This window comes from Suncus etruscus, chromosome 6 (assembly GCF_024139225.1).
Source record: "Suncus etruscus isolate mSunEtr1 chromosome 6, mSunEtr1.pri.cur, whole genome shotgun sequence".
Classification (NCBI taxonomy): Eukaryota; Metazoa; Chordata; class Mammalia; order Eulipotyphla; family Soricidae; genus Suncus; species Suncus etruscus.
This window is the reverse complement of record NC_064853.1, coordinates 24,710,752-24,719,632: the sequence shown is the minus strand read 5'-3', so window position 1 is coordinate 24,719,632 and position 8,881 is coordinate 24,710,752. Positions and strand designations below refer to the sequence as shown.

Sequence of the window (8,881 nt, the reverse complement as noted above, 5' to 3'; positions counted from 1 at the left end):
CAGAATGTCCAGGTGGGAGTGGAGGGTCCATTCTCCCCCCATACCTCAGTGTTGCTGGGCTCTCCTGAGCTCCCTCATAGCCCTCTGGAAATGTCTGATGTGTTGCTAACAACAAGAGTTAAGCCAGTTGGCTATTATTGTTCTTAGGATGCCTACAATCTAGTGCAGCCTCAGCAGTGACCCCTAACAGAGCTGGAGGACCCTATGCAGTACCCAAGATGGAAGTGAGGTTAGGCATATGCTAGGCAAGAGCCTTATGCCCTGTACTTCCTCTCCAGCCCAAGTGAGCTTCTTACGAGTTCATTAAGTAGATCTAAAAAGGTAATTTGGGTTTGGGATTCTAATAAAAATAAGAACCGTAATTAACAGTAACCACAAAACACTCAAAGATGAAATGACACAAGAATGACAGACAGCACATACTGGGCCATTAGAAGACTTCAAAATCATGCTCGATTCGGCAGCATATATACTAAAATTGGAACGATACAGAGAAGATTAGCATGGCCCCTGCGCAAAGATGACACGCAAATTCATGAAGCGTTCCATATTTTTTTAAAAAAAGAGAAAAGTAAAAAAAAAAAGACTTCAAAATCTCAAGTCCTTTGATAGCACTCCCCCACCCCAAAAGATCCAAAGCTCCTTCTCACAGCTCTTTTGGGAAGAAGAGGGGCTCAGTCTGACCCAACCTCGCCTCTGCCAAGCTGGCCAGGGACACAGCTGTGCTCTTAGAACTCTCCAGATTTAAGGAAAATCCTGGTGATTTATTCATGTCTCCAGACATGAATAAGTAAATTCCGCTAAGACAGATATTTTTTCATTCACAATCTCCTCTCTTCAAAGTTAAGCAGCTCAGACAATGGATTACTAATATTTGCTTTTGTATGGAGAAGGAACGAAACCCAACAGAACAATTTAATTTCAAAGATGCCTGAGAAGGCCCATTCTTGCATCTTTAGAACAACGACAGGTTGCAATTTGAAAAGAAGAAACAACAAGCTGTCAATGTATTTAGACTTCAAAATATTCAAAAATACCTCTTTTTTCCCTCATCTTTGATGGTTGTCACTTTAAGCTGCTAAAATATTCCTCCTTTGGGGATTGAGAAATGCATCTCCCCAAAATAACTGAAGACCATGTTGACCCCTACATTCTTCCTTCACCTCTAGCTGAATGTCCGTAGCAAATCCTCCAAGCTCTCACTTCTAGCTCCTCTTCAAGAAAACCAAGGGAGGTGCCACCAGATAGGGTGCTTGTCTTGCATGCAGTTGACTCAGGTTCCCTTGAACCTTGCCAGGAGCAAACCGTGAGTGTAAATACAGGAGTAAGATCTGAGCATAGCCAGTACGGCATAAAAACAAAAAGGAGCCTAGCAGATGGATGGTTTATAAAGATAATGCACATGAGCATGGAGGACAGGTTCTGACACCTAACTAGTGCCCAGAAAAATATATAAAAGCTGTTTCATTCTGTAGCAGCTGAATACAGAGGCCCCGCCATGGCACCAACATTTCTGACAGTGATATATCAAAACAGCTGGTTCCTGGGGCCAGAGAAATAGCGTAGCAGTTAGGGCATTTGCGTTGCACATGGCCAACCTAGTTTAATTCCTGTCCCATATGCTTGCCAGTAGTTCCTGAGCACAGAGCCAGGAGTAGTAACTCTTGAGCACTGCCGGGTGTGTCCCCACCCCCAAAGTAGCTGGTTCCTAAAATACCATTTGAAAATTCAGAAAAAAGGCAACTGAGAATAGCACAGAGGCAGCTTGTTTACTTTGTAGGCATGAAGTTATGAGGTCAGAAGTTCGACCACAGAGTCCAATCTGGCCCCACATCATTATTGTGAGTCCTATAACATATGTCTGATCCTCTATCCCCATCATTGATAAAACCGAATAGGAAAAAGTGAGAAAAAATATGTCACAAAGTACCAGTTAAAAAAAATTACTCGGGGCCAGAGAGATAGCATGGAGGTAGGGCATTTGCCTCGCATGCAGACAGTGGTTTGAATCCCAGCATCCCATATGGTCCCCCGAGCCTGCCAGGAGTGATTTCTGAGTGTAGAGCCAGGAGTAACCCCTGAGCACTGCCGGGTATGACCCAAAAACCAAAAAGAAAAGAAAAGAAAAGAAAAGAAAAGAAAAGAAAAGAAAAGAAAAGAAAAGAAAAGAAAGAAAAAAAATTACCTGGAGCCTGGAAAATAACAGGTGAGAGTTTACTTTGCATGTGACTGACCCAGGTTCAATACCCGGCATCCCATACCAAGAGTAATAATTGCTAAGTTCAGAGCCAGGAGTAACTCCTGAGCACTGCCAAGTGTGGTCATAAAACAAAGCAAAACAAACAAACAAAAATCTCCCACCAACAGGTTTATAATCTTCCCCTATCTAAAGAACAGTGGAGCCGGAAGACCATTTTCCCTGTAACTTTGAAATAGTGACCTCTGCTGACTGGTCGGTGGAAACACATTTCCCAGCCAACCCTTCCAGGACTGAGCAGGGGTTGAGTTGAGTCTTGGTCCCAGTCACAGGAACCAAACCCAGGTGTTGCATTACAAGGGACCAAAACCGTCATCAGGGTTACCACGATGTAATTGGGATGTTAACAAAATTAAAGGCCGGCCTTTCCATTTGCTCATCTGCCCAGAAGATTTTTTTTTTGTTCAAATCTCGTGGTCTCCTATTTTTAAAATGTTATAATTGCATGCAAATGTTACAGCCGAAAAACAACACAAGGGGCATTAAAAATCAATCTTCCATGTAAGCCTCAGATTTTCCAGCCTGAAGATCCAAAAGCAGGAGTGGTGACAAATGTGTAGAAAACAGAGTGAAAAAGTCAGAATGCATCATTAAGAATATTACAACAAAAGAAGGGGGAAAAAAAATCTTTGGGAACACATGGCTAATTCAGCTGGAGTAAACAGCCAACTACAAAGCAGGCCTTAAAAGAAAGAAACCCTGTAAGCCTCCTACAGATAGGACCTAGAAATCCAATTATGCAGCGGCCTCAGTCCTATTCTTCAAGCTGCAATCTGATGGAAGTGGCTGCTCTAGTCTGTTGGCTGGGATATTTACACAGGAAACTCATTCCCTCCTCTTAAGGTGTGAAATGAAACTGAGGCTACAAACTGGCAGCATGGGACTGTGGAGTTTGGTTTGGCATGCACTGTATTGTGCTTTTTGTTTTTTAAATTCGTTTCCAAGGCCTAAAAAAAAAAAAATGAAGATTTCACATCAGGCTGAATTTCTGATAAACAAATGAGACATAATTGAGGCAGACATTCCACCCTCCCACCCCCTGTCCGGACAAGACATTCCCGGCAGCTGCTACAGCTCCTCCCAGGGGCCAGCTCTCTGTGCTCTCTCATGGCTTCTCACTCCATCACGTCACCTGTCTTGCTTTCACAAGCACTGAGACTGAGTCCTGGATTTCTAAATACCTAGAGGGGCCGAAAGATAGGCCAGGAGTTAAGGCATTTGGCCTCACATGCAGCTGGTTCCAGTTCAATCTGGAAACACAGCCAGGAGTGAGTGGCTCCTTGGTGTCATCAGGTGTAGCTCCAGCTCCTCCTGTCCCCAAATAAAACAAATACAAACTAAGAAAATGAATTCCATTCAAACAAGTATTAATCAGATGTGAACTATTTGAACCTGCCTTGTGATATAGAGTTGATGGGGATCCCTGAATATGAGATAAGTTGCTTTCCAGGGAAGCAAATTAACTATTGGTAACTATGTCCCATTTCTACAGGTATACTGAACAGGTAGAGAGATCCAAAGTGGAAGTGATTCCTTTTTCTAAATTTTTGACAGAATGCAGTTCATTGATGTTCAACTTTTCTGTTCTAGTCTCTGTATTTAGGGGTATGAATAGTCCTCGAAATGTGGCATTAGCTTCATATCATAAATTCAGCATGCATTTTTATTTTGGGGGGGGGTCACACCCAGCAGTGCTCAGGGGTTACTCCTGGCTCTGCGCTTAGAAATTGCTCCTGGCAGGCTTGAGGGACCATATAGGATGCCAAGAATCAAAACAGAGTCCATCCAGGTCTAGCTGTGTGCAAGGCAAACACCCTACCTCTGTGCTATCTCTCTGGCCCCTCAGCATGCATTTTTAGAGTACACTTAAAAACATGAATCTAACCTCTATAATAGTTTTGGGTCTCCCCAGAAGTGTTTCAAGGGCTATTCTCTGCTCAGCTCACTGCATGCTGTGCTCAGGGGACCATGTGGAGTTGGGGAGACAAAGTTGGGCCTTTCCCAGGCAAAGCATGTGCTCAGCCCATTGAACTATCTCTCTGGCCCACACTCTTTCAATTAATTCTTGGATCTGTGGGTAACTTAAACGTGGTTCTCTTGGGAACAGAGAGCTAGCTCAATGGGTCAAGTACATGCTTCCCATGTGGGATGCCTAGGTTTGATCCCCAGCAATATATGAGCCATCAAGCACTGCTAGAAGTAGACTTCGAGCAAGGCCAGTGTGGCCTAAAATAATTTTTAAATTGTCTCTCCGGGCCCGGAGAGATAGCACAGTGGTGTTTGCCTTGCAAGCAGCCAATCCAGGACCAAAGGTAGTTGGTTCGAATCCCGGTGTCCCATATGGTCCCCTGTGCCTGCCAGGAGCTACTTCTGAGCAGACAGCCAGGAGTCACCCCTGAGCACCGCTGGGTGTGGCCCAAAAACCAAAAAGAAAAAAAATTGGATGTACCATGTCCAATAGAAGTAAACTCAGACTCTGACAATACAAGGTGACCAAAGCACTAGAAAGGAGAAAGTGTGGGTAGGAAGGGACCTAGGGACAATGATAGAGGGCACTGGTACTAGCACGAGAGGTAGATGTCGTACCTACAGCAGAAGCATTTGACTATTGTAAACCAGAAAATAAATAGAAGTGGATGTCTTAACTTCCAAACATAAGGAATGTTCTAATTATCATTTGATAACACTATCATTACCATTAATTGATCTCTGCCTTAATTGCCATACCATCAAACATACTCTATTTTAATCCTTTTGAGATTTGTCAAGACTTGCTTTATGGACTGACACTGGCCAGATGAGGAATGCGCAAAGCAAACTTGGAATGAGTCGATGTTCTTCAGCAGCCAGGGCCACTTCCAGTGTCCACTGTCATGTTCACAAACTTGTATCATTCAAATACTTTATGTCCTTTTAAAAAAACATCTTCCTTTTAGGGTCTGGGAGGCAGTACAGGGATCAAGGTGCATTCCTTGCATGAACCTCACCTGGGTTTGAGACTGGCTTCCTTTGACAGCTCGGAGGACCTATTATAGGAGTACTGGTGATCCCCAGCTCTGCAGTTCCAGAAAGTAGCACATCCCTAGGCTCCTGCACTAAACTAATAGCCCAGGTACAGACTAATAGCACAAGGGGCACCCAGGCTCCTAAGCATCACTTGGGAGATCGCCCCACCCCCCAAAAAAAAGCAAAGTTAAAACTATTCTATTTTTAGTGTGATTAGTTGAAATTCTCAACTGTTTTTGTTATTGGAGACATTTTTAGTCCTTACCCCTATTTTTGTTGATTAAGGCTTGGCATAGAGTTAGTACATATCTTTCAGCACATTAAAATTTGTTACTGTCTGCGGTTGAGAAATTGGCTATCAAGTTCACAGCTCAATAATTCATTTTTGGGGCCAGAGCTATAGCACAGCAGGTAGGGTGTTTGCCTTGTATGCTGCCGACCCAGGACAAATCCAGGTTCAATCCCCAGCATCTTATATGGTCCCTAGAGCCTACCAGGAGCCATTTCTGAGCTTTGAGCCAGGAGTAACCCCTGAACACTGACAGGTATGGTCAAAAACAAAAACATTCATTTTAATGTAGCTCAAAAATTGGGGCCAGACTGATAGTACACCAGTAGAACTCTTGCCTTGCATATAGGCAACCTGGGTTCAATCCCGGGCATCCTATATGGGACCCCCTGAGCCCCACTAGGCTCACGATCCCTAAATGCAGAGACAGGATTAATCTCTGAGCACCTCCAGGTCTTGCATGTGAATGATCCCGGCAGATCATGTGGTCTGTGTGGCCCTCTAACCCCCAAAAAACTGAAAGTAGTTATTCTCTAGTTAATTTTGAGATGTTGGTGTTTAGCATTTTATTGTGATGAACTTCATGTACACTCAATTCTTTGATCACGTTCACGGACCTTTTATAATCAGTAGCTCATTCATTTTAGAACCTTTGCTATGACTGAATCTTCAAAATTGCTTTTTGCACTAAACTCTCTCCCTGCCTCCTGGATTCGAATAAATTATGAACATTTTCATTAATTGTACCATCTTAACCTGTCTACAGAATTTAATAATTTTGACTTTATCCAGTTCATTCTGGATATTCTTACAATCTTTCTGTCTGGAGGGGGTCTCTTCCTAACAGTGCTCAAGAGCACCAGTTCTGTTGATACTTGTCCTTGGGGCCAATGCTCAGTCCAGGGACATCTGGGTGCTGTAGCCCTGGGGGAGGGAAGGGATCAGGGATCAAACTTGAGTCCTTGTGCATGGGAAGTAAAACTTGACCTATGAGCTATGTCCCAAGTCCTCCTTTGTTGTGTAGAGGAACACTCAGTGGTGTTCAGAGGCTACATAACTGACTAATGGTCAGGGCCACATTGACAAGTGCTTGGGGACCTAGGTGTGAAGCTGGAATTCAAACCACTGTAGTGGTTGCAGCCACATACAAGGAAAGTTCATCAACCTTTATAACCATTTCTCCAATCCTCCTTGATCCATTTTCTGAGTAAAAAATTTTGGGGGGTGTAGGGAAGGGAGAGTTGTGCCACACTTGGCAGTGCTCAGGGATTACTCCTGGCTCTGCACTTAGAAGTCACTTCTGGCAGATGTAGGGACCATAGGGAATGCTGGGGATCGAACCCAGGTCAGCACCATGCAGGGCAAACACCCAACCCACTGTGCTATCGCTCTGGCCCCTCTGAGTAAGCTTTTATTTTATTTATTTATTTTGGTTTTTGGATTACACCTGGCAGCGCTCAGGGGTTACTCCTGGGTCTACACTCAGAAAACGCTCCTGGTAGGCTTGGGGGACCATATGGGATGCCGGGATTTGAACCACCATCCTTCTGCATGCAAGGCAAACACCCTATCTCCATGCTATCTCTCCGACCCCCTAAGCTTTTAAAGGCGTATTTTTCCATAGATAAATTTATCCACTGATTTAACTATAATTATTCTGTTGTAACTTGTTTAGTCTATCCTACATATCACATGCGTGCAGTGTCTACTAGACATCTATGTAGTTTTTTGTTCTCTAATAAATTAAAACTATTTTGGGGAGATCTTTGAGCCACACCTGGTGGTGCTCTGGGGTTACTCCTGACTGAGCTCAGAAATCACTCCTGGCCGTTTTTGGAGGACCATTCAAAACCCCGGGGATCAAACCTGGCAAGCCACATGAAAGGCAAATGTCCTACCCTCTGTGTTATCACTCCAGCCTCTAAAACTATTTCTTTAATGTGGTAATTTCAGTATTTGGAGCCCTCTGCTTTGTCATCTCCCCTGCCTCATGTCTGGCTATTTGTGTGTGAATATGGTACCCATGGCCATGTTTGCAGGATTGAGGTTGCGGGAGATTTTTTTTCCCACCAGAGAACACTTGGGACAGCTCTCCTAGGATCTGGGAGAAACTCCTCCACTAAGGGTTTGAATTTGACTACATTCATGCCCTCTTTCTTCCTGCTCAGGTTCCCATCCCAGATCAAAGGAACATAACAGTCTCTCTTGTAGACCCTGAACCCCAAATTTTGAGCACATTTTGAGATCTCTGGAAACTACCTCCCTCCTCCATTCTTGGAAAACTAACAACGTAGGGCTCTCAGAATCCATGCTGGCACTGCCAGAACTTGTCCTCCTACGTGGTTAGGTCCTTGAGCACTTGACCTGTTTCTTTCCATGAGGATTTCAGATTTTGGATGGCTCAGAAACTGCTGCTCTATTATGTGTAAGCTGGAAACCAGATGGGGAGCTGGAGTAGTGGAAAGACCATAGAGAGAAAATAAAATCAAGCAAAAAGAATCAGAGTAGGGGGTCGAGAAGACTAGTGTACACACTTGGCATGAGACCTGGTTTGATCCCTGGAACTACATGCCCACTCCCAATACCACTGGGAGTCACCCATATACACCATGGAGGAACCCAGTCCGTCACCATCCCTCACCAAAAACAAACAAACAACAACAACAATGACAACAAATCTAAGTAGAGCCACTTAAGAGATCCTAGGAGTATTAAAGGTCCTTTATTTTTTTTTTTTTAGTTAGTTAGTTTTGGTTTTTGGGTCACATTAAGCAGTGTTCAGGGGTTACTCCTGGCTCCAACCTCAGAAATCGCTCTTGGCAGGCTTGGGGGACCATATGGGATGCCAGGATTTGAACCATCATCCTTCTGCATGCAAGGCAAACGCCCTACCTTCATGCTATCTCTTCGGCCCCTCCAGTTTTTTTTAAAGGCTAACAGCCAATCTATAGCTGTTTAACCAAGACTTTCCTTAGCCCCCCCCTAGAATAATCCCCTTTACAGGCTGCAGAGAAGGGTCAAGACAGAGTTAGAGGGAACAAATGCTTCCTGTTTCTTCAAGGCTATCAACAGACACTACTTAAAAGGAAGGGGCAAGAGAAAGAACGGTGAGTTAACCAGGTACAAGGAGTCAACAATGGGCTAGGATTGTGGCTTCATAGTGGAATACATACCACACATATGTGGGGTCCTGGGTTCAATTCCCTGAACTGCCAGGTGGAAATGATAAAAACAGAAAAAGGAGCTGGAGAGGTAGCACAGCAGGTAACGAGTTTGCCTTCCATGCCACCAACCCAGGTTCAATTCCTACATATGGTCCCCTGAGAATC

At 44.1% G+C, this 8,881-nt stretch overlaps 1 non-coding gene across 1 annotated transcript; it reads left to right on the top strand.

Moving 5' to 3' along the window:
* Positions 1-448: 448 nt before the first annotated feature.
* LOC126012892 (U6 spliceosomal RNA) lies at positions 449-555 on the top strand. Its single transcript, XR_007497238.1, has one exon. It is a non-coding gene; the product is annotated as a U6 spliceosomal RNA (small nuclear RNA).
* The last annotated feature ends 8,326 nt before the right edge of the window (positions 556-8,881 follow it).